This window comes from Sus scrofa, chromosome X (assembly GCF_000003025.6).
Source record: "Sus scrofa isolate TJ Tabasco breed Duroc chromosome X, Sscrofa11.1, whole genome shotgun sequence".
NCBI classification, from domain to species: Eukaryota; Metazoa; Chordata; class Mammalia; order Artiodactyla; family Suidae; genus Sus; species Sus scrofa.
Genome location: NC_010461.5, coordinates 5,995,050 through 6,018,817, shown reverse-complemented (window position 1 = coordinate 6,018,817; position 23,768 = coordinate 5,995,050). Strand labels below are relative to the sequence as shown.

General features: G+C 52.6%; 1 protein-coding gene across 8 annotated transcripts in view; it reads right to left on the bottom strand.

The window, feature by feature from the left end:
* The window catches only part of TBL1X (transducin beta like 1X-linked), a 244,520-nt gene that overhangs the window by 220,026 nt on the left and 726 nt on the right, over positions 1-23,768 (bottom strand). For 2 of the 8 annotated variants that reach the window (XR_002340728.1, XR_002340727.1), the window contains exon 1: positions 22,499-22,623. The exons of 2 other annotated variants lie outside the window; for them this stretch is intronic. The gene's annotated coding sequence lies outside the window, so the exon portion shown is untranslated. Of the gene's footprint in view, positions 1-22,498; positions 22,716-23,768 lie in introns of those variants that run through there. 4 more of the 8 variants (XR_002340725.1, XM_021080267.1, XM_021080269.1 and 1 more) reach the window with 4 other exon arrangements.

Here is a 23,768-nt window from a genome sequence, read left to right as displayed (position 1 = left end):
CTGCGTCACAGCCACAGCGTCGGAGGATCCGAGCTGCGTCTGCGACCTACACCACAGCTCAAGGCAACACCGGACCCTTAATCCACGGAGCGAGGCCAGAAATGGACCTTGTGACCTCATGGTTCCTAGTCGGATTCATTTCCACAGCGCCACGACGGGAGCTCCCAGGCAGAGGTTTTGACTGTGACTGTGTGATGGAGCCTGGCTGCTTCTTAGACCAGACGGAAGAAGCTGAAGCGCAGGCCCAGGAGTCTACCAGCCCCAGAAGGAGGAGTTCATCGCTGAGTCCTAAATCCAGCCCAGAGCCTGACCAGGCCTTCTTAATCCCACTGGGCTGAGGCCGGGAGAGTCCTAACTCAGCCAGTGACTGGTAAGTAAGAAGCAAGCACTTGCTGCTCTTTTCAACAGCACACGTACTAAAATCAGAAAGAAAGAGAGATCAGCATGGTGCCTGCACAAGAATAACACATGAATTCGTGACACGTTCCCTATTTTTGATGGAAACGAAAGTTCCAGGGGTAAAGATGCTGTAGCACATACAGAAGTCACAATACAGAATTAGACACACAAAATACATGTTATAAGCCAATGTTACCTCAATTTAAAAAGTTTCCTTAAAGAAGTAAGTGCTTGTTTTTGTAAGCCTTTGTATGGGGGAGAGGAGGCTGGCTTAGCAGAAAGCTTATACATTTCCCCCAATATTTTGGAACCAAAATGCTGATTAACAAGTGGGTATGGGAGTTCCCAGTGTGGCTCAGCAGTAATGAACCCAACTAGTATCAGTGAGGATGCGGGTTTGCTTCCTGGCCTGGCTCAGTGGGTTGAGGATCTGGCGTTGCCGTGAGCTGTGGTGAAGGTCGCAGACGCAGCTCAGGTCCCGCGTTGCTGTGACTGTGGCGTAGGCTGTTGGCTGCAGCTCTGATTAAACCCCTAGCCTGGGAACCTCCATATCCGCAAATGCAGCCCTCAAAAGCAAAACAAACAAACAAACTACCAAGTGGCTATGATTATGACTCTTCTGTCCCTACCCCCGCCTGTCTTCCTCCACTGTTTTATGGCGCCACAAGCCCCCCAGCCATCAATTTGGTCTCCATACCTCTGCTCACAGCATGGGTGTCCTGGGCACTGTGGGTGGTCTTTCCCACAGCTGACTCAGACTCTGAGATACTCACCCCCTGAGAGACCCCCAGATGCAGAGCGGCCGGGCCACCACCAGAGTGGGGTTTCTGAGAAAAAGAGTCTAGACAAACAAGTGTGTTTGACCAAGGATCTTGGTTCTTTCCAAGACAGAAAACAATTCCTGGCTGTGTTTAGAGGTAAGTAAAGACACAGCCAGGGGAGTTCCCTGGTGGTCTAGTGGTTAGGATTCAGTGTTTTTCCCCCCAGGGGCTGGGGTTCAATCCTTGGTCTGGGAACTAAGACCCCACATCAAGCCACTGCAAGCCATGGCCAAAACAAACAAACAAACAAAAACCCCCAAAAAACTCAGCCAGTGGCTGCACCTCAGTGAAAGGCAGGCACAAACACCAAATGGTTCCATGGCACCCTGGTTTCTGAATCCTTCAAATGACAAACAGCAAATATTAAATAAATATACAGACCTTGCAGGCCTCAGAGGAACAAACGAAGAGACAGAAATGAGGGAAATCCGCCTCCTTGCAGGCTGCCACTGGAGTGAGGAGAATAACGGACCCCAGAGAGGCCTGGGCCCTGTGACAGTGCTGCCTTACCTGGCAAAGAGGACTCTGCCCATGCGAGGACGTCAAGGACCCTGAGATGGGGAGATTATCCTGGATGCGGGCGAGCCCAATGACGTCACATGGACGATCTCGCCAGGCTGTGGTCACAGGGACATACAACCAAGGATGACTGATCTGAGATGCTGCGCGGCTGGCTCCAAAGAGGGAGGAAGAGGCTGTGAGCCAGAGAATCTAGAAGCTGGAGAAGGCAAGAAATGGAGCCTCCAGAAGCCTCTGGAAAACAAGGCAGCCCCACTGACACTACGAGACCCATCTCAGACTTCTGACGTCTAGAGCCATAAGATGATACAGCTGAACTGTTCAAACCAGGAAGCGGGGGGGTCATTTGACTCAAGAGCGATGAGAGGCTAACACAGTCAATTATAAGATCAACAGAGAACAGACACATGGCCCTCAGCCTTAGCAATAAGCCCTGGTCAGAGGCACAGACAGCCCAGAAAGCTGTGCCCATGGAGAGTCAGGAAATCGAGCCTGCCTGCTCTCCCACCCAACCCCAGAAAAGTAACGATGGCCCTACACATGCAGAAGGTTCATAAATTCAGCAAAGTAAACAACTCTATGATTCCTTTTCGGTCTAAGCTGGCATTAGGGCTTCGGAGAGACCCCAACAAGCAGCCAAAGTCTAGCTGGTTGGCACCCCATGACCTCAGAGCACCTTCCCGGCTCCTCCTTGGAAAATATCGGCTTTTCCGATGTCTCACCCCAGAAAAGGACCCTTCCTCCAGAGTCCCAGCCAGAAATGCAGCACAAAAGAGGGTTCAGCAGCGAGACCTTGCGTGGAGCAAAGCTGCTGTCTGGGTGGACCTTCAGGGGAGAGACGGAAGGACTAAAGAGACAGAGAAGGAAGACTAGTCACGGAAGTTGAACTGGAAACGGTTTTATGAACTTGGCTTCACTTCTGAACCCTTGTCCACTACAACGTAATCCAAGAGCAGGGGCCTGGGCCCCTGGCGGACCCCATTCCGGAACGTTCTTCCACCGTGATTCCCCACCTGGCCCCAAGCCCACCTTGAATCCACAGAGGTTCCACAACAGGTTTATACGAAACCAGAATCACACACGGCATGGACGAGCCTCAAACACGCGATGCCATGAGAAAAGAACAAGGCAGCCAAGGCTGCAGAGTGTGTGACTCCGTTTATGGGAAAGGTCCGGACAGGCAACTCCACAGAAACAGAAAGGAGATCAGGTGCCTGGGGCTGGGCGGAGGGGGAACGGGCACGGACGGCTTAATAAGGATGGGGCTTCTTTAGGGGATGACAAAACTGCTGCAGAATCAGACAGTGGTGATGGCTGCACGACTCTGTAAAAACCCCAGGAGAAGTACTCAACTATACACTTTGAATGCAGGCGTTGCATGGTAGGTGAGTTATATCTCAATAAAGTTGTCATGTTAAAAACTGGGAGGCACTCCCGCTGTGGGGCAACAGGATCAGCAGCAGCTTGGGAGTGTGGGGACAGGACAGGCTCGATGCCCGGCCCAGCAAAGTGGATCTGGCGTTGCCACAGTTGCGGCTTAGTTCAAGACTCCAGCTCGGATCTGATCCCTGGCCTGGGAGTTCCATTTGCTACGGGATGGCCAAAAGAAAAAAGAAGAAGAAGAAAGAAGAGAGGAGGAAGAAACAACTAGGGTATTTGTCAAGGACTACACGTCACTGCAAACTTTCCAAAACTGAATTGTGAGTTTACTTAACGGGCCTGGAATCCTGCACCCCAGCCCTGCACGGTCAAGATTCTGACATGCTTGAGTAGAGGTCAGTGGCACACTGTGGCCTGAGGTGGTTTAACCTGGCTAGTAACCACGAGGATGTGGGTTCGGTTCCTGGCCTCGCTCAGTAGGTTCAGGATTCAGCATTGCTGCAAGCTGCAAAGTACATCACCGATGCAGCTCGTATTCAGCGTTGCTGTGGCTGTGGTGTAGGCCGGCAGCTACAGCTCTGATTCCATCCCTAGTCTGAGAACTTCCATATGCCACGGGTGGGGCCATAAAAAAATAAAGTAACTGAAACAAATACATTGGCTCCGCCAGCAAATATGTACTGGTAATTTCTAGCTGCACCAAGTTCGGTCACCCAGATTAGGGTCCTGAAAAGCAAACTCAGAGTAAAATTTGATTACTGGTTTGGGGCTGGCTGCTTCAGGTGGGCGGGTGGCGTGTGAAAAGGATGCATCCTGACCGCTTCCCGGCGAGCAGAAAAGCAGGTGAGCTGCCCTAAGGAAACACAGCAACATGGGAGCCCCAGGCATGACCCGGGACCATGTCCTCAGAAGGTGACCCTGGCAATCACAGCGGCAGAAAGGGCACAAGTGAGGCCCCACAAGGTCCAAAGAGGTCAGAGCCTTGTGAGTGGGGAGGTTGCGGCTGGGCGTTTGGGGGGCCCTTGACGTGAGGAAGCCAAGAGAAAAGACCTGACACATTCGACCTGGGGAGGCAGAGGTCAAAAGTGACACTACCAGGCAAGGAAGTGGCCAGGAGAGAAATGCTTGGAACAAGTAACAAAGGAGTAGCAAGCACATGCTAGGAAGCCAGCCTCTGAAACGGGGTATGGTCCTCAGACCAGCAGCAGCTGGGAATTTGCTGGAAATGCAGAGTCCTGGGCCCCGCCCAGATCTACTGACTCAGAAATTCTGGAGATGGGGCTTGGCAATCTGTGTCTCCCAAGCCCTCCACAAGGTGCTGGCACAGGACAAAGTTTGAGAACCGCTGGTATGGCCACAAAAATATTCAGAGTGGCACTATGCACAATGACCCCCAACAGACACGACCCACCTGTCCCACAAGGAAGGGGTGACTGCAGCAAGAGTGGTGCGTCTTATCTGACGGAATCCGACCCAGCGCTACAAAGGAACGGATGAGCGGAGGTCCCGCTGTGGCGCGATGGGATTGGCGGCATCTTAGGAGCGTGGGAACGGAGGTCCGATCCCTGGCCTGGCCCAGGTGGTTAAGGATCCGGCACTGCCACCATCACAGCCTAGGTCGCAAACGAGATCTGGGTCGGATGCCAGGCCCGGGAAATCCCTATGCCGCCGGGCAACAAAAAAAGGAAAAAAAAAAAAAAAGGAATAAATTCGTGACAAGGGCACAAAAGGGATGGAGCCTCACATCATTATGCCGAGGGCAAGAAGCCAGGCAAGATCATACTGTCTGGACTGAGTACAAACAGTGTGATTTCCCCGATATAAAATTCTAGCGAATGCAAAGGAACTTATCGAGTAGTAGAAAGCCATGGATGGTTGCCTGGGGGCGGGTGGAGGGAGGCAGGCGTGACAGAAAGACAGGAGGAAATTGGGAAGCGTGGTAACCCATGTCGGGGTGTTTGTGACACCAGCACCCCCACCAAGAGAGCGGGTGTATGAGGACACGGACACTCTAAGCCTGGCTTACTGTTCTTCAACTGTGCCTTCATAAAGGTGTAAAAACAAGGCCATCAGACGGAGCGAAACAAATGTAACACAGTCCATTTAGATAAAAACACAAGGCTGCATAGCTGCACACAGACAGCTGAACATGCTGGAAAGAGAATCCACAACATCTGCTGATAGCAGTTCTTCCGCAAGAGGAGGAGGAAGTTACAAGTCCGCGTTGCTTGAATTCAGGGAAGTGGGCCTGGCATTACATTCCCCTCAGCAAAAGGAATGAGCTTAAAACAGACACCAGAAACCAAAGAATCGAACAGGACCTGTTCAGAGGAGAGGTCTTGCATTTCTGGAAGGGCCCAAAGCAAGGCCGGCTGCAGGGGCTCTGCAGGGGTTCTGCAGGGGATGGGGGAAGAGCCCCCCCAGGGTAGAAACAGGAGGGGCAGCTCCTGCTGGGAGGTGCAGTGCAGAAGTGGAGAGGCAGGTGTGCAGGCTGGGGGGGCTGTCAGGGGGCTCAAAGGTTGACCGGCCAGAGGGCTGTCTATCATTACACTGTGTGTGCCCAAGGAGGTACCAGAAAACCTCAGGGAAACCAGCAGAAGCCAAAAACCCGAGGCCTGTAAGCGGAGGATGCACTGAAGGGCGAGGCTGGCGGCAGCCACTCCTCAGGCCCGGCTAGAAAGCCCTCCAAGAGCAGGCGAGCACTGGAAGCAGCCCCCTTCCAGGGCAGTCGTAAGGTGAGGTCTTCATTCGAGGTGGGCATCTGCCGCCCTCCCTTCTCACTTCTTCGGGGAACAGATGAGGGTGAAACGTGATTTCCAGATCAAAGCCAAGGGGGGGCCCCAGATGTCTCGATCTACGCTGTGAATTCGCTGGTTCTGTGTTAATGAATCCTTCTAAAGAAATGTCTTTTCCCTCTAAAGGCAGCTCCCCAAATCTTTCCTATCCTTTGCTGTAGAAAAAAGTCCCCATGGCCCTAAGAATGTACGATGAGGAAAAGATTTCTGAACTTTTAAAAGTCTGATGGGTGTGTTTGAGTTATTATATATATATGTATAAATTTATATATATATTATATAAATATTGTATATGATGTATATTATATAAGTATTATACATGATACATATAAATGATATATGATATACATGATATACAAGTTTATATATAAGATATACAGATGGCCAACAGGCGCATGAAAAAATGCTCAGCATCACTAATTGTTAGAGAAATGCAAGTCAAAACTACATTGAGGTATCACCTCATACCTATGGGAATGGCCATCATTAACAAGTCAACAAATAAATGCTGGGGAGGAGGCATGGAGAAAAGGGAACCCTCCTACACTGGTGGGGGGAATATAAATTGGTGCAGGAGTTCCCATCATGGCGCAGTGGTTAATGAATCCGACTAGGAACCATGGGGTCCCGGGTTCGATCCATGGCCTTGCTCAGTGGATTAAGGATCCAGCGTTGCCGTGAGCAGTGGTGTGGGTCACAGACGCAGCTCAGATCCCACATTGCTGTGGCTCTGGTGTAGGCCGATGGCAACAGCTCCGATTGGACCCCTAGCCTGGGAACCTCCATATGCCGTGGGAGCGGCCCAAGAAATGGCCAAAAAAAGACCAAAAAAAAAAAAAAAAAAAAAAATTGGTGCAGCCACTATGGAAAACAGTACGAAGGTTCCTCAGAAAACTGTACACAGAAATGCCATATGACCCAGCAATCCCACTCTTGGGCATATATCCAGACAAAACTTTCCTTGAAAAAGATGCATGCACCCTTATGTTCACTGCAGCACTATTCCCAACAGCCAAGATACGGAAACAACCTAAACGTCCATCCACAGAGGAGTGGATTAAGATGTGGTATATATGGAACATTAGCCATCAAAAAGAACAAAATAATGCCATTTGCAGCAACATGGATGAGACTAGAGACTCTCATACTAAGTGAAGTAAGTCAGAAAAAGACAAATACCTTATATCACTTATATCTAGAATCTAATATACAGCACAAATGAAACTTTCTACAGAAAAGAAATGCATGGACTTGGAGAACAGACTTGTGGTTGTCGGGGAGGGGGGGCAGGGAGTGGGATGGACTGGGAGTCTTGGGTTTATAGCTGCAAACGATTCCACCTGGCGTCGATCAGCAATGAGATCCTGCTGTAGAGCACAGGGAACTCTATCTAGTCACTTGTGATGGACCATGACGGAGGGTAATGTGAGAAAAAGAATGAATGCATATGTGTGACTGGGTCACCTTGTTGTACAGTAGAAAAGTGACAGAACACTCACTGTAAACCAACTATAATGGAAAAAATAAAAATCATTTTTAAAAAGAAAATTTACCAATTCCTGTCGTGGCTCAGTGGGGAACGAATCTGACTAGGAACCATGAGGTTGTGGGTTCGATCCCTGGCCTCACTCAGTGCGTTAAGGATCTGGCGTTGCCGTGAGCTGTGGTGTCGGTCGCAAACGCCGCTTGGATCCCACGTTGCTGTGGCTCTGGTGTAGGCTGGTGGCTACAGCTCCGCTTCGACCCCTAGCCTGGGAACCTCCATATGCCTCGGGAGCAGCCCTCAAAAGGCAAAAAGACAGAAAGACAGACAGACAGAAAGACAGAAAGAAAGAAAGAAAGAAAATTTAAAAATATAATAAAATAAAGTCTGATGGTGTCTTCAGTCCTTTGACTTGACTAAGTCATCACTGAAATCTAAGTACGTCATTTAAAACTACCACCAGATTCAAAGCTTCTAAGGCCGGGTCCTTGACCTGGGCAGCACCAAAGCTGAGTAACTCCATGAGGGCACAGGAGCTCAGCCCTGCATGACAGGATGCTCGGCAGCAGCCCTGCCCTCCATCCTCTAGGTGCCAATGACACCCCTTCCGCAGGTGTAATAGCCAGAAAGGCCTGCCGACATTGTCCAGGGTCCCCGGGAGCAAAACCGCCCCAGTGGAGGACCCCCGAGCTAAGGTATAGTCCAACTGAGATGGAAATTCCACCCCAGCCACACACTCCGTGCTGTGAACAAAGCCGGAGGGGATTTAAAGATGACAGACAGTGGGCGTGAAGGGCTGGCCGCCCTGCGCTTGCGTCCCGGTCCTCCAGGGACGAAGCCCATCACGTAAAGGCAGCCCCCTTCCCAGACCCCACACCTGTCCAGTGCAGCCTTTTGAGCATGTTCCCCACTGCTCACAGGACCCTGAATACTCCCTACTCAGCGAGCTCCTCCAGAGTCACAGTTTGCTGCCCGAAAGGGCAGTTTCTCCATTGTGCAGAGCTAAGTACTTCCCACGTGGCTCCACCGCGACACCTGCACCCAATCCATCACGACCCTGATTTCAGAGAAGGACCCTGAAGCACAACGCTCAACAGCCTCGCCTTCCTCCCCATCTCCCCACCTGTCCCGCTCCCGGAGAGGACGGCGGGGAAGGCTCCCCAAATCACCCCTCCCCATCTCGCAAGCTCAAGCACAGAGACAAGTTCTGAGCGGAGGGAAATCTCGAGAGACAGAAAGGAGAGGAGCAGCTGCCTGCGGCTGGGAGGGAGGAGCAGTGGGAGACACGGGTCTTCCTGGGGCGTGAAAGTGGTCAACCGGGATGATGGTGATGACTGCACCGCGTGGGAAAGTTACGAAAAATCACTAAACTGGGAGTTCCTGTCATGGCGCAGCGGAAACAAATCCCACTAGGAACCGTGAGGTTTCGGGTTCGATCCCTGGCCTCGCTCAGTGGGTTAAGGATCCAGTGTTGCCGTGAGCTGTGGTGTAGGTCACAAACGCGGCTCGGATCCCGTGTTGCTGTGGCTGTGGCATAGGCGGGTGGCTACAGCTTTGATTCGACCCCTAGCCTGGGAACCTCCAGATGCCGCAGGTGCGGCCCTAAAAAGACAAAAAATAAAAAAAATTTTTTTAATTAAAAAAAAAATCACTGAACTGTACACTTAGAATGGCTGCTTTTACGGTATGTAATTTATACCTCAATAACGTTCCCAAAAATCAACTGGATCTTTCTTTTTTTTTTTCTTTTGTCTTTTTAGGGCAGCACTCGCAGCATATGGAGATTCCCAGGCTAGGGATCCAATTGGAGCTGCAGCTGCCGGCCTACGCCACAGCCAAAGCCACTCCGGATCTGAAGCGCATCTGCGACCTACACCACAGCTCACAGTAACGCTGGATCCTTAACCCACTGAGCGAGGTCAGGGGTCGAACCTGAGTCCTCATGGATACTAGTTGAGTTTGTTACTACTGAGCCACAAGAGGAACTCCTCAGCTGGCTCTTAAGTGGGATGTAGAGTTCTGTGTTAAACTAATCACCACACTCGGCCAACCACAGCAATCCCAAGGCAAAAACCCACACCTATGGCAAACCAGAACGAAACAAAGCATCACGGAGCTTTGAGAAGGAGTGACGACAGCCCAACCCGAATCCACAATGTGTCCAACTCAGTCCTTGAGCTGCAGAACCACCAGACTGCCCGGCAGTGTGGACAGAGAGAAATCCCACTCTGATGAACATCTGGGCCACCAGAAACTCATACAGGAAAATACATTTGTTGTCCAAATATAGAACATTCAATGGAAAAGCAAACACGACAGGAAATTCAAGAAGGTTGAACATTTACTTTTAGAAAGCAAACTATGAATCAAGCCCCAACTTCCCTTAAAGCCAACACCACACGGAAACATGGGACCTCCACTTAACTCCCCTATGGTGTCAGGAAATGAGAAAATTCAAATGCACAACAGTGGAGACCCTATTGTGGCTCAGCCGAAACAAACCCGGCCAGTATCCATGAGGACACAGGTTTGATCCCTGGCCTCCCTCAGGGGGTTAAGGATCCGGCATTGCCGTGAGCTATGGTGTAGGTCACAGATGTGGCTCAGATGTGGCGTTACTGTGGCTGTGGTGTAGGCGGGCAGCTACAGCTCCGATGGGACCCCTGGCCTGGGAACTTCCATATGCTGCAGGTGCAGCCCTAGAAAAAGTGCAAAAAAAAAAAAGGTGAAAATATACAGCCTCTGATTTCAACTAACTTCTGAAAAACACACAAGGATGATTAAAAAAATTACAGATGGAACGGGAAACTATCTACTGGGTGGATATGAGCTGTACTGACTAAGAGAAAAAGGAAATATTTCCATGAGCTAATCTTATTCTATATTTAGTCTGAGTATACCAATGTCGCTAACCAGGGTTATATAACCTAGCTCACTTCAAATCTCCAATTATAAAGCTTCACATACAATTATTTGAACTACCATTGATTTTTATTTCCGTAGAAACAATGAAGAAAGCTAATTTTAATAACCAGAGCTTCCCAAGGAGACGTCACTGCCTTCCTTGATAGAAATTACCCAAGCGGTAACTCACAACCCGACAAGCTCCATTTGTTTCTGCGTTTTCCCTCCAAGGTTACCATGCAGGGAGACAGACTGGCCCAGCGGGCTCTGACCACTTGGCCCTCCTGTTCCCCTACACGCCCCTGCTCCGTGCTGCCGCGCCCCCAATCCCCAGAAAGTACACGGACCTCTGCACTCCGTGAGTCCCTGAGGTGTGCTTTTAGGAAATAAAATCGACGTTTGCGTCCACCTCTGTGAATAGTCTCGGAGCAGGGCTATTCTCCCACACCTCTCAATGTTACTTAGGGTGATTTGGCTGTCAAATAATCAAATGAATACTTATTAGCAAAGTGTCAACAACAAAGAAGAAGATTCCCGTCCAGGGCGAAGGCGCCTCACCAGTGTCCAGGAGACCTACTTGCAATAAGAGGTCAGGACCTGGACAAGGCTCAAGGGATCTGGCTCAAAGCAAAATACTTGGGGAATTTCTCCCTCCTCTGGTGGCTCAGCCGAGCAGATGAAGTACATTCCCAGACTCTCGTTAGCCCCACCCTTGTTACAGGAGCTTAAATGCACTGCCCTCTGGGGAGCAGAGACAAAGGTGCATCTGGAGATGTTAAAAAGTCCACTTTCGGAGTTCCCGTGGTAGCTCAGCGGCAATGAACTCAACTGGTATCCATGAGGACACAGGTTCGATCCCCAGCCTCGCTCAGTGGGTTAAGGATCTGGCGTTGCTGTGGCTGTGGTTAGGCCAGCAGCTGCAGCTTGATTCGACCCCGTGCCTGGGAACCTCCATATGCTGTGGTGCAGCCCTAAAAAAGACCAAAAAAGAGTCTACTTCCTGCTTCTCCTCTCTTCAGGAGGTGCCTTCTGAACATGGCCGTAAAGAGAAACAATCTTTTTTTTTTTTAGGGGGAAAATAAATACATGCGTTTTCCAAAGGACACGTGAAGGTCAACGTGGATCCTGATGAGCGTTAATGCGGAGTGGCCCCAGAACCCGGATGGCCTGGACAGGTGACCAAGCAGTTCAGCTGCAGGCTTCCGAGGGCACTGGCCTCGCTGCCCTGCACACCCAAAGCTACCCTGCGAACTCGGTGTCCGCACAGGGAAAACCAACGTGAACACCAAAAATCATACACAAAGACCAAAGCGAACACACCAATCGCTTGCTGGTGTGGAAACCGTGGAAGTGCCTGCGGCTGCCGTTCAGTGTCATGAAAACCAAACCTTCAGCCATTCTCAGCAAAGGAGCTCAGCCGAGGACCTGAAGTTTGGAGGTGAGCCTCTTTCTCACCTCCACAGCCCACAATGTGGTCTGGGCTGTGAATAAATTGTTGTATTTATTTACTCCCTGTAACACCCGTGATACATCAACGAAAACGACAGTTTTCTCCTTTAAAAGGGCCTCTAATGTGAAATGCAAAAAAAAAAAAAAAAAAAAAAGATTTAATAATTACCATGATGGATGAAATACGTCTCTGGAAAGAAACAACAGCAAATAAAGAGCCGGGCTGAAGGCACAACCCAGCTCCAGCGCTTTCTCTTATCTTCAAAAGTCTGAATAACTTCTTCAACAAAAAGCCTGGTTCTTGAGAGCCCCGAGGGCATCCATCAGTGAAAGCACTTGATTTATAAACAGAATTAAGTGATTATGAAAACACCCCGGCTTCGTGAAATGCTTCAAAAGCACAGCATTGCTCCAAAGTTTCCTTGTGCACCTGCAGCTGAGATATGTGTCATCTGGTTCTGAAACACAAAATATTGTTTCAGCTCTCAAAGCACACAAAATCCAGGAGGTGCCAAATGTGCCCAGCACCCTGTCATTGCATGTTCTTTCTTCCTCATATCACATCACTGACAGCTGTGCCTCTGGAGGGACGGCCCATCTTTAAGCTGGCAGACCTCAGTCACTGAACACATGCACACACCATGGCACCTGAAGCCAGAGGGCAAGGGCGCAGGAGTGCCCCCCTGAGACCTCCATATCACCCCTTCTCATCACCTCTAGGGGCCTTGCCAGTGATCTCTAGAGATTTTTCTCTGCACATCAGTCCAGTAAAAATGTTTTAAGCATTAACCCCAATTCATGCAACGTATTCATTGCAGCTCTAAATGCTCAACCAACATTATATGCATCTTTCACAGACCAGACCCAGACACTGTGTAACCATTAAATCAAAAAACCAAATACATGGCCCACTTTGGTTTCTTCCTGCACAGCAGTACCTCGCACTGCGCACCTACCAGAGCCCCCTGGGAGCCCACTTTGGGAATTAAAACCTGAGACAGGGCATTTCTGCCCCCCTCTGCCCCAGCTAAATGCGGAGTCTATGCGGTTCAAGGAAATGTCCTCTGAGGCAAGAGTCAGTCCCACAGGCCTCTCCTGCTCTCAGCTGCTCTGCAAGCATTGAGATCACGAATTCTTATGTTCACCAACTTCTGAGCAGGGAGTCCCTCCATCGCTGTTTCTCTTGGCAAGGCTTCCTAAAGAATGACGCTCCACGCATCCCTGGAAATGGCCAGAACGGGCACGAAACCACCGTGCATCTTAGACATACAAACCCAATGGGAGATTTTTTTTTTTTCATGGTCAAATGAGGAATAAAACCAAAGCGTGTCTCACAAGACCGACCTGTGACCGTGAGGTCTGGCAACCATTGTTTTTAAGGTGGTAACGGTGAAAGCTTGAGTCTTTACCAACACAGAGCTGGCATTCAAGTTTCAAGGGATTAAAATGCCTGGTGAGATTCCGGTGGAGAAAGAACCTAAGGCAAGGCCCCAAGTCTAATCTGTCCTGGAAATGAATCAAACGGGAGAGACATCAATTCTTGGCTTGGCTGCTTTTGTGCAACACAACCTGAAACTCAGCAACCACCTGGAACTTTGGAGATGTTGAGAATCGCAGGTGCAGGTGTTGGTGCACTGGTGCTACACATGTCTGCATCACGTGAACTTGCCAAGGGCCCTCCACTCTCTCATTCCTCATCTCCAAACAGATGCCAAGATACAAGGGTACCTGGAAGGGCAGCGCTAACCCAGCTCAGACTAAGGGGCACCCACAATGCACTAGGAACAAAAAGCAGTGCTCTGGGAGTTCCCGTCATGGCTCAGTGGAAATGAACCCAACTAGTATCCATGAGGACTGGGATTCAATCCCTGGCCTCGCTCAGTGGGTTATGGATCTGGTGTCACCACAGGCTGCGGTGTAGGTCTCAGATGCGGCTCGGATCTGGCGTTGCTGTGGCTGTGGGACAGGCTGGCAGCCAAAGCTCTGATGTGAACCCTAGTCTGGGAATTTCCATATGCTGCAGGTGTGGCCCGAAAAAAAAAAAAATGAAAAAAAAAAAGAAAAAGCAGTGTTCGGTTACACAGAATTTTCTCCAGTTCTTAATGATGATTTATAAGGTCTTACCGTTTTAAAGTATGTGTTTTTGCTGATAAATAAAATGGCACCATTACAGGAAGCTTCCTTTATCCAAATTTCCATCGGGAAGTCCAAACAAGCAGAAATGCTGGCAGAACTGGATTCCAAAGCCCGATGACAAGGGGCAGGTCTGTAAGGAAGCACTGCGCGTGCGGCTCTCCGGAAGGGGACAGGGTCCCTCCGGCCTTGCGCTAACGGGGACGCGGCTGGGCATCCCAATCTCCGCAGACCCGGGGAAAGTCTTCAATGCCTCGGAGAAGGAAGCTGAGCAGGTGCGAGGGGTGGTGACCTCACCTCCCTCTGCCTCTGTATCCTCCCCAGGCCTTGGTGACAAGTGTCCCCAAAAGGAAAGTGGTCAGGGCTGGCTCTGCGGGGTCACGCTCTGGGTTCCAGGCTCAAGAGAAGGAGGCAAAGGGAACGCGTCTGTTTGCTTTTAAGCACTTGCAGTGACATCTCCCACCATAGGAAAAAATGACAGGAATTCAAGGCAGAGACACCCTCTGCAAGAATAAACACTGCGAATTTTGCCGTGGGCATCGTCTCTGCTTATTTTACGGGGTCTCATGAGACTGGGAAACTACACCACTCGGAAGAATTATTCAGAGGCACCCCCACAGCCCAAAGCATCTGCTGAAGTGCTGATTTTTTAGGTAAAACAGACAACGAACGTAGCAATGTTAACTTGAATCTTGCTTATTTCGACCACGGGTAAAACAACAAAGCATGGAGTATAATTTAAACAAACTCGTAGTTAATATAAAACCCACCCTCATTCTTAACCTACAAAAGTCTTAAAAAGAAAAATAAGAAAAGAAAAGCCTCCACAACATTTCAGCAGCGTCCCTTTTCCAAACTGCAATGCTCACACCTGAAGAGAGGCCTCCAGACCAGCTCATCAGGCGGTTCCCGCTACCTGGGAGGGCACAGGTGTGACCACTTGACACAAGCAGGTGGACCCCCCCGAGGCAGGACGCAAGAGGCCAAAGGGCCCGGTGAAGGAGTCTCTGGAGAACACACCATTTCTTATCCGACCCCAAAGAGTGACATTACGACCCAAGGTAAAATGCAGGTGAACAACCACTTGGCGACACAGGTATCAGAACGTATTTCTACAACAAATGAAGGCAGACACGACTGGATGTTTCCAGCCTGCTTTATGGTCTCATTATAACGCTGCTGGGAAAACCACGCCTCCGTGTGTGTCCTGTTTTTGAAGCTAAAGCCATGACTCTGTCACCTACGGGTGTGTTTTACATGTTGACTGTGTGTCCAGTCCTGTAGGGAAAGGTTTGAGCAACAGTCTCTCAAAGGGCATCCAAAAATGTCCTGTAACAGGCACAGACAATGAATCCATTTTAGGCCGCCCCAAAAAGACCCCTAATCACTTTTTCACGAGGACTTCTGACAAGTATTAAGAAGCTGTGAGCTTGGCTTTTCCTGCTTTTGATAATACCCACAGTGCAAAGTCAGACCAAGGAAGGCACGCTGGCCCAAATGTGCTGAAGTATGAAATGCACGTGTCCAGGAACGCGCTGGAAGGGGGGGCGTTCACTACTGGGCATTGCATCCCAAGGTCAAATGGGATCATCAACACCAGGCAAGCAGGGGTGGCAGGGAGGTGTCCCGGGTAGCCGCCGGGGGGAGGGGGGAGGGGAGGGCTAGCACCTCAGAGGCAATGGATTTCAGCTGTCCTGTGTCCTGATTATGGTGATGGTTACAGAAGTTTAAGCAGGCTGAAAGTCACAGCTTATCATAATTCCTAAACTATACAGAAAGACTATATGTGTATGTATAACATATACAATGTGTATAAATACACAGCATGAGTGTGTGTGTGTGTTTGTGTGTGTGTGTATGCCAGCCCTGAAACTTAAGGGGAAAAAGAGAAAAACAAGCAAGCAATTGCTTACTATTTACCCTACCTAATGAAGATGTTATTATTATGATTATTGGATATTTCCACACCCAATTCCCAACTTCAGACTAGAGCAAAACATAAGCATGTTGGCCTCCAAGCAAGATAATAATCCTCTCTTAATGCGAAGCTGAGAAATTTTATTTTCTCTCTCTCAGTGAGAAAACTAACCCTAGAAAAGGCGAATGCTTCGCTTAAAGACACACAGAGCGCATGGTGAGCCGGCTGCGACGACTTCCCGTGAGCACCGGGAGCCCACGAGGCCCCGCACCAGGCTGGGCTGGCGTTCCTCTGGGGGTCCCAGGACACAGGGCCGCGGGCTCCACAGCAGGACCTGACTCAGGGTGCCAGGGGCGCCCATTCTTGTTAGAGGGTCCCAGCTGTTCACGCATCGACTGGTCGCGGGCGGGGAAGCTGAGACTGAAACAGCACCCAGACTCCTTACCCGCGGCAAACACCTCCCACGCGGACTCCCCCCCACCCTCCCGATCGCCCCGCGAGGCGGTGGGATCACTCCAAATCCAGGTTAACCGATATTTCTCTGGGCCCAGGGAGGGTCTGAAAACAGGAGACAGGTGCTGGGGTTTCCCCTGATAAATACCCAAGTCCCAAGAAGCTGAGCCAAAGTGAGACCCGGGAAACCTGCAATGACTTCAGCAAAACCAACAGGAAGCAGCCCGCGCAGGTGTGCGAGCACTGGGCTCTAAAACACAGAGCCCGAGCCCAGACGAACCCCCCCCCGCCCCGCCCCCCCCCCCCCGCGCTCCCCCCTCCGCTCCCCCAGCCCCGCCCGGCCGTGGGCCCAGGTTCCACTGTTCCTCAAAGTCTGGCCACTTCCCACCTCCTCCTTTCCTTCCTCCTCTGAGTCGCTCTGTTGTCATTTACTTCCAAATGCACCCCAACATGGGCGTCAGGGGCGGTGATAAGTACAGAACTGGATTCAGATCCTTTCGTACCACCCACCTGCCCACAGAACTTGCTCCAAACAGGGCTGTATAGGTGACAGTGTAATTCAGGGCTGGTGTCCCCATCCTGGCACCACTGGCACGTGGGGCCTGTCCCGTGCACTTTGGAATGTTAAGTGCTGTCTGTGGGGCCCAGCAGATGCCAGGGACATCACCAGTTGCCCATTCCCCACCCCGCCCCTCCTCTCCCCTCCCCCCAAACTTGTACCACGGGACTTCTCCAGACCTTGCCAAAGGCCCCTTGACGGTGGGGGCCAAAACTGCCCTGATGACCAGGAGGTGGCTACAAGGCCCCAGAGTTCAAGGCTGACCATACTGTTTGGATACACAGCCGTGTCCTCCGCCTTCATCTCTAGGCTTTCGTTTCTCCTGAGGCTGCGGGTCCTGCCCTTCCCTTCCCGGTGGCCCCGAACCCACCACAGCCATGGAAACGGTGCCCAACTTCCTCCCTAAGACAAAAGGAATCAACTCCTCTGTTTTCAAAGGTTTCGTGTTTCGGTTTGGCTTGGTTTTTCGGCCTGGCCAGCGCCCTGCGGAAATTCCCAGGCCAGGGATCAAACCCACGCCACTGCTGTAACCAGAGCCACAGCGGTGCCAAGGCTCCATCCTTAACCTGCTGGGCCACAAGGGAACGGCCGCTTCCAGGCTGCGATGTGCTCCAATTTCAGTTTTCAATGGCTTCCGGGTCGCATCTGCCGTCTTCACCGAGGCGGCAGATTCTCAAAACATACGTGAGAGCGGCGACGATCACAGTCGACCCACCGCAGCCGGGCGCGCGCCCGCCTTGGGTACCGTCCCCACTCCGCGGCCCGGGAGCACACTCCTTAATGACCGCACTTCTCCCTGGAGGTTTTCAGCTCCCATTCTCAGAGGAGGCTGTGTTTCTCTAAGGTTGACCCTGCCCCTTCCCACATTCCAGCTTTTATTTTGGTTCTGCTGGGTCCCTCTGCCAGTGCGGCCGGGGCCATCCATCTGGTCAAGCCGCACGCAAAGGATGCAGAGGCGGGAAGGGCCAAGGAGGGCAAGACCGAGGGGACCCCGCACATCCAGCCGCGGCTCCAGAGGCCAGTGGCTTCCTCCTCTCGAAAAAGAAAAATAGCTACGGAAAAAAAAAAAAAGTTTATCTTTCCAACTTAAAAAATGTTTACAAAAGGACCTGAGTCTTGCTTCCTGATTGAAACTATTTTTGCAACAGCTCGAGTAGTGAAAGAGTAACAGCTTATAGGATGTCACGTCTTTTTGTTTGTTTTCAGGGAGAAAAAGGAGGGAAATGCAAGGTATGGGGACACCACTCCGGGACAGTGTCGCCTCACAGGGCAGGGCAGGGGTGTGTGTCCTCTGCCCCAGGCTGGGCCTGGCAACCTCACATGGTGGGGGGTGGGGGTGGGGGGCAGTTCCACGGAGAGGGTGAGGGGTCCTCCCCCCAACAGTAATTGAGGGGGATCCGAATTCCTGACCCTCCAGACCTCCCTCTGCAGGAACCCACTTCCTGCCTCTGGAAAAGAATCGTGGACACCCCCCAAAGACGGACACGTCACAAGGAACCAGCCTGAGAACCAGCAAGAGTGGTATCAGGCAGAAGGGGCATCTGGGAAGTCACCTCTCGCAGAGGTAAAATTCCCCCTTCCTCCTTTACAAGTAAAATTTCAAACCCGTTGCTATAAAAAAGTACAAAAGACTATGCAAAGAACACATCAATTAAGTAATAAAAATAACATCCTGACTCAGGGACCGGTGTGCAGGAAACGGCCAGCACTCAGCCACTTTTTAAAAATCCTTTGACTATTGTGAAGTCTCACTTCGTTGGAAGGATTTCTTACCAGGCTTTTCGTACAGAAGATTTTGGCCCCAGGAGGTTAAGCCTTACATTTTGGCCACGAACTTGGGCAGGGGGAGTGAGGTACCCACAGTGAGTAAGGGTCTCAAGGTTATCAGCTACGGCCTCTCAATCTCCCACACGGGGTCTCCTGAGCCTGACACCTTGGGGTCCTCGCATCCCATGGGATGATCACGACACAGGCAGGACACTCAGAGAATGGCTGTGCTACCTTTGAGATCCGGAAACAGACACGGAGGCGATAAATATCCCATCCGAGGGTCAATACGCAGTGAGACCTCAGCTTAGGGTTCTGGTTTTCTAACTGACAAGGGATCCAGGAGTTCCCCCTGTGGCACAGGGAGTTAAGAATCCAGCTGCAGTAGCTCAGGTCGCTGAGGAGGCACAGCTTTGACCCCTGACCGGGCACAGTGGGTTAAAGGATCTGGCATTGCTGCACCTGCAGCATAGGATGAAGCTGTGGCTGGATTCAATCCCTGGCCCAGGAACAGCCACATGCTACGGGTATGGCCACGTTAAAAAAAGATCCTCAAGATTAAAAACAGGAGTTCCCGTCATGGCGCAGTGGTTAATGAATCCGACTAGGAACCATGAGGTTGCGGGTTCGGTCCCTGCCCTTGCTCAGTGGGTTAACGATCCGGTGTTGCCGTGAACTGTGGTGTAGGTTGCAGACGCGGCTCAGATCCCGCGTTGCTGTGGCTCTGGCGTAGGCCGGTGGCTACAGCTCCGATTTGACCCCTAGCCTGGGAACCTCCATATGCCGTGTGAGCGGCCCAAGAAATAGCAACAACAACAACAACAAAAAGACAAAAAGACCAAAAAAAAAAAAAAAAAAAAAAAAAAAAAAAAAGATTAAAAACACCTTGATCTAAAACCACAGCTGTAGATCTCACTGAAATTCACTCAAATCACTTTCCTAGGTTAATTGCTGGCTGAAATGGGTCTTTGCTTCTTTTTATTTATCTTTTTTTTAAATCTGGCTCTGCCCACAAGCAGTTCCCAGGCCAGGGATCAAACCTGTGCCACATCGGTGACAACGCAAGATCCTTAACCTGCTCAGCCACAAAGGAGCTCCATTTGTTTCTTTTTTTTAAAGGTCTACCTGTTAAGTTATTTAAAACTCTTATAGCCTCTCCCCTCCCCAACAAAAAGTAGATTGACTCTACCCTTTTCTTTATCAACACCTACTTGCAGTAACTATGGAATATCACCTTCCAATAGAGCTTTCTGCAAGTTCTGCACTGTCCAGTATGGTGTCCACTAGCTACATGCATCTAGTGACACGAGCCCTGCAAAGGAATGCTTGACTGCAATAAGGACAGAATTGCCACTGAATTTTAATTAACTTGAATCTAAATATGCGCATGTGGCTAGTGGTTACCAAACTAGACAACTGAGCAATAGATGAAAACAGTCCTTCCACTGTGGTTGACATTTCATGATTTCTGTTGACACACGTCTAGATGTACCTATAGATTTCAATGTAGAATCTTGTGTGTGGGAGAGAGAAAGTAAGTGAGTGTGTGTGTGTGTGTGTGTGTGTGTGTGTACTTTAACTTGTCCCCAAATGGGGAAACTCATACTACAAAGGCAGGAAGGCAAAAAATAAAACCCCACCAAGCTTAAGCCCTGGGCTTTTGGAATCAGACAATCCTCTCTCCACCATATATGAGCAAGTCAGTGTCCTCTGCCACAGTGGAAATAATAATTGCTGCACGGAGGGCGTTAAGTGCCTGTAAAATCCTCGGTGCATGACATCCAAGTAGTTTGGACAATTACTCCATTTGCACAATAGCAGCAACTAAAATTCACAGGTGGCTTTGTAGTTTGCAAAAAAATTACACAGACGTTCCCTCCCTCTGTCCGCGGACTACCCAATGAGAACCACGATTTCAGTTCCCTTTTATTTTCACACATATAGACAATGACACTCAGGAAAGTTTCAAGACATCAAGGTCAAGGGTAGAGCAAAACAGGGAGCGCCCTTTCACTCTGCAGGCCAATTGGGAACAAAGGCTGCTTTTCTAGCAAAGCATTAAGTGTCCCAATGGAGTTGGACTCAGGGGCTCTATTCCTCTACCTGCAAGCGACCAAAGAACCCCTAAGAGCCCACCCAGGCAGCGTCAGGACGCCATCACATAGGATGAGAAACTGAGGCTCCGATTGTTAGGTGAGAGTCGAGATCACGCCATTAAAACACCCAAACTTTCTGGAGGAGTGACCTTTGGGAGATTTATGGGTCAAGGTGTGACATTTAAATGAGGGTGTTGACAATTTCTGGACTGGCTAAGCCCCAGAAGAAAGCACAAGAGCCAACCTGGGAAGATTCAGTGAAACACGCTCTGCTACGCACACCACCAAATAAAATACCTCTGCTACGCACACCACCAAATAAAATACCTAACTCCTCCGTTTCTGTCCAGATTCACTTAAGATCTGGAATACCCTTAAGGGGCCATTTTACTAAGTTGTCAAGTGATGAATTTCAACTTTCATCCCTGGATTAGTTATCCAGCTGGGGCAGTTTTCCACGAAAGTCTGTAGTACATATAAAATATTAAGATCTCTTAAGATCAAAGCGGTATCTCCATGTCTCAACCTTTCCATAATCAACCCCCCCCCGCCCCCATCGCGTCTTTTCTCGGAATGACTAGTGGCAAACTTTTCAAAAAATTGTCAAGGGCCATTTGCTACCCCGAGGCCACCGTTCGGGACCTCAGCGGGGCGCTCCCCTCCCCCCTTTAGGTTGGACTCTGGCCCCGCCCCTTCCAGGTTAAACCAGGGACTCGGGCGGCGCGTCTGGAGAGAAAAACATCCACAAGTCAGGTCAAGCCACAGACGACAATGCAAAGCAGAAAGAGTGGCAGATGTACTAGGGAATGGGGTTTTGTCTCTTTGGGGACGCCGCGCTACAGCATAACCGGTAGGAAAAACACCACCACCACCGCCTCCGACTCGAACTTTGTGGAATTTCCAATGCAGTTGGCTCAGAGAATGCGAGGCGGTGCTTAGAACCAGCCCCGGCCCGGGCCTGACCGCGCACGGGCGACGCACGTGAAGTCCAGGCCCTATCCCAGAGCCCGCGGGCCTCTAGCGACCCCCCAACTGTCACACCCCCGGCCTCCGAAGGCGTGCCCCATTCCGTTCCAAGCACCAGGCCCAGGGAGCAAGGTACCCCTGGGGAGCAGGGCGCGGGACGCGGATCTGGGGGCACTCCTCCCCCGAGCCAGGAAGCAACAGGTCTGCAGCCTCCCCAGGCCGCGCTGTGCAGCCCCCGCCTGACCAGCGGCGTCCCCCACCCACCGAAGTCTGCTCCAGCCTGCTCCCCCCGCTCGGGCCCGGCGGCTCCCGACTTCCTTGACAGTTTCTGCGCCTCGGAAACTGAGCAACCACGGGCCCGCGCCTCCTCGCCCGCCACTCACTGCGCTGCGCGCCGCCGCGCTTCCCCCAGGTCCCGGGCGGGCCGGCCCGCGCCCGGGGATGAATGGGGCTCCCCTCCCCCACGGGGGATCCCGCGGCGGCGCAGGTTCGCCCAGCCAGCCCTGGGATCTGCAGACAAAGGGGCTCCGGGGAACAAGTCGAGCGCTTCCCCAAACTTACCGGCCGCCTCCCCCTCCCCAAAACAAAGGAGCCCCCAGCCTCGGCCCGCCCCGATGCTCCGGCACTTTGGGGAGCGGCCACATCGGGGTATTGTTCAGCCTGCAGGGAGCGCGCCGCACCCCAGCCCGAGCCCCGGGGACAGTTGGGGACCTGCTCCTCCAGAGCCCGGGCGGCGGGCGGAGCGTGCGGGCGCCCCGGGCCGCAGGCCTGACCCGGGGGGGAGGGAGTCGCCGGCCCCCGCGCGGGAGAAGTTTGCGCCCCCCCCCGCCCGCCCGCCCGAGTCCGGCGCACTCACCTCGCTGCGAGCAGCGCAACTTGTGGCGGTGCCGCCGCTCTGAGCCTCCCTCCGGCCGGCCGTCGCCGAGCCAGGGCCGTGCCGCGGCCGAGGAGGGCCCGGCGCCCGGAGCAGCAGCGCGCCGCCCCTGGGCCGCCCCCGCCCCGCCGCCGCCGAGTCCCCGAGAGGCGCGGGCGCTGGAAAGTTTCGGGTGCCGAATGGCGGCCGAGGGCGCTGCGGCGGCGGCGGCGGGGCGGGGGCGCTGGCGGCTTCTCGCTCCCGAGCGCGGAGAGTGGGGGGGGGGCTGGGGCGGGAGCGGCGGCGGCGGCGGCGGGAGAGGGCGGGACGGCGGGAGGGACCGGCACGGGCAGTGACCTCCGGGGGGAGCGGCCGCCAGCGCGCCGACCCCGGCCGGGAGGACTGCCAGGGGGGCCGCCTCCGCCGCCCGGGCCGGCCCCTCCCCCCGGCCCCCCGCCCGCACCCTCCCCACGGCCGGGGGGAGGGGAGCCCGCGTCCCCCACGCCCCAGGGGGCCGCGTCCCAAGCCAGCCCCACCCCCACGAGGGGAAAAGGGCCCCCGGCCAGTGCTTCCCCCACAGCGTAGGGGGCGAGAGTCCGCGCCCCGACCCAGCCCCTCCCCCACGGGCTCTGGGGACGACCCGCGTCCCCATCCAGCCCCTCCCCCACGCTGGGGGACCCTGGGACCCTACGCTGTCCCTCACCCGTAGCTCTCCTCTCCCCGCCACGCCTGGGGTGGATGAGGGGAACCCGGGCCTCTCCCACTAGCTCGGAGCCCCATCCCTTTCCCTTGGCCTCCGTGGGGGCAGAAGGAAACGCGGGCCTACCCCGCCACCCAGCCCCAGTCCCAGTCCCAAACCCGGCCTTTCTCCACGGCCTGGAGGGGCTAGGGACCCGGGCCACGAGCCCCGCGGTTTCCAAGGGGGAGGGGAACTGGGCCACTGCCATGCTACCCTCCCCCACCTCAAAGCAGCAGCCTTTCAGCTGCCCTAACACAACCCCCCCCCCCGCAATCTGCCCTGGGGTACATCTCCCTCAAAATCGGCGGCAGAGAGGTGACCCCAAAGGTCTCTTCCTCCTCAGAAAGTAGGGGCTCAGGTGGAGCCTCGACCTTTGCAAAATCCCTCCGGCTAAGAGCCAGAAATGCCTGGGGAGAAAGAAACTCAGACACACTGGGGTGGAGGCCAGGAGCTGGGATGTGGGGGCTCCAGGGGTTGGGGAGGGGACCCAGGCCCTCGGGTCTTCTCATCCCCGTCCCCACCCCCACCCCCACC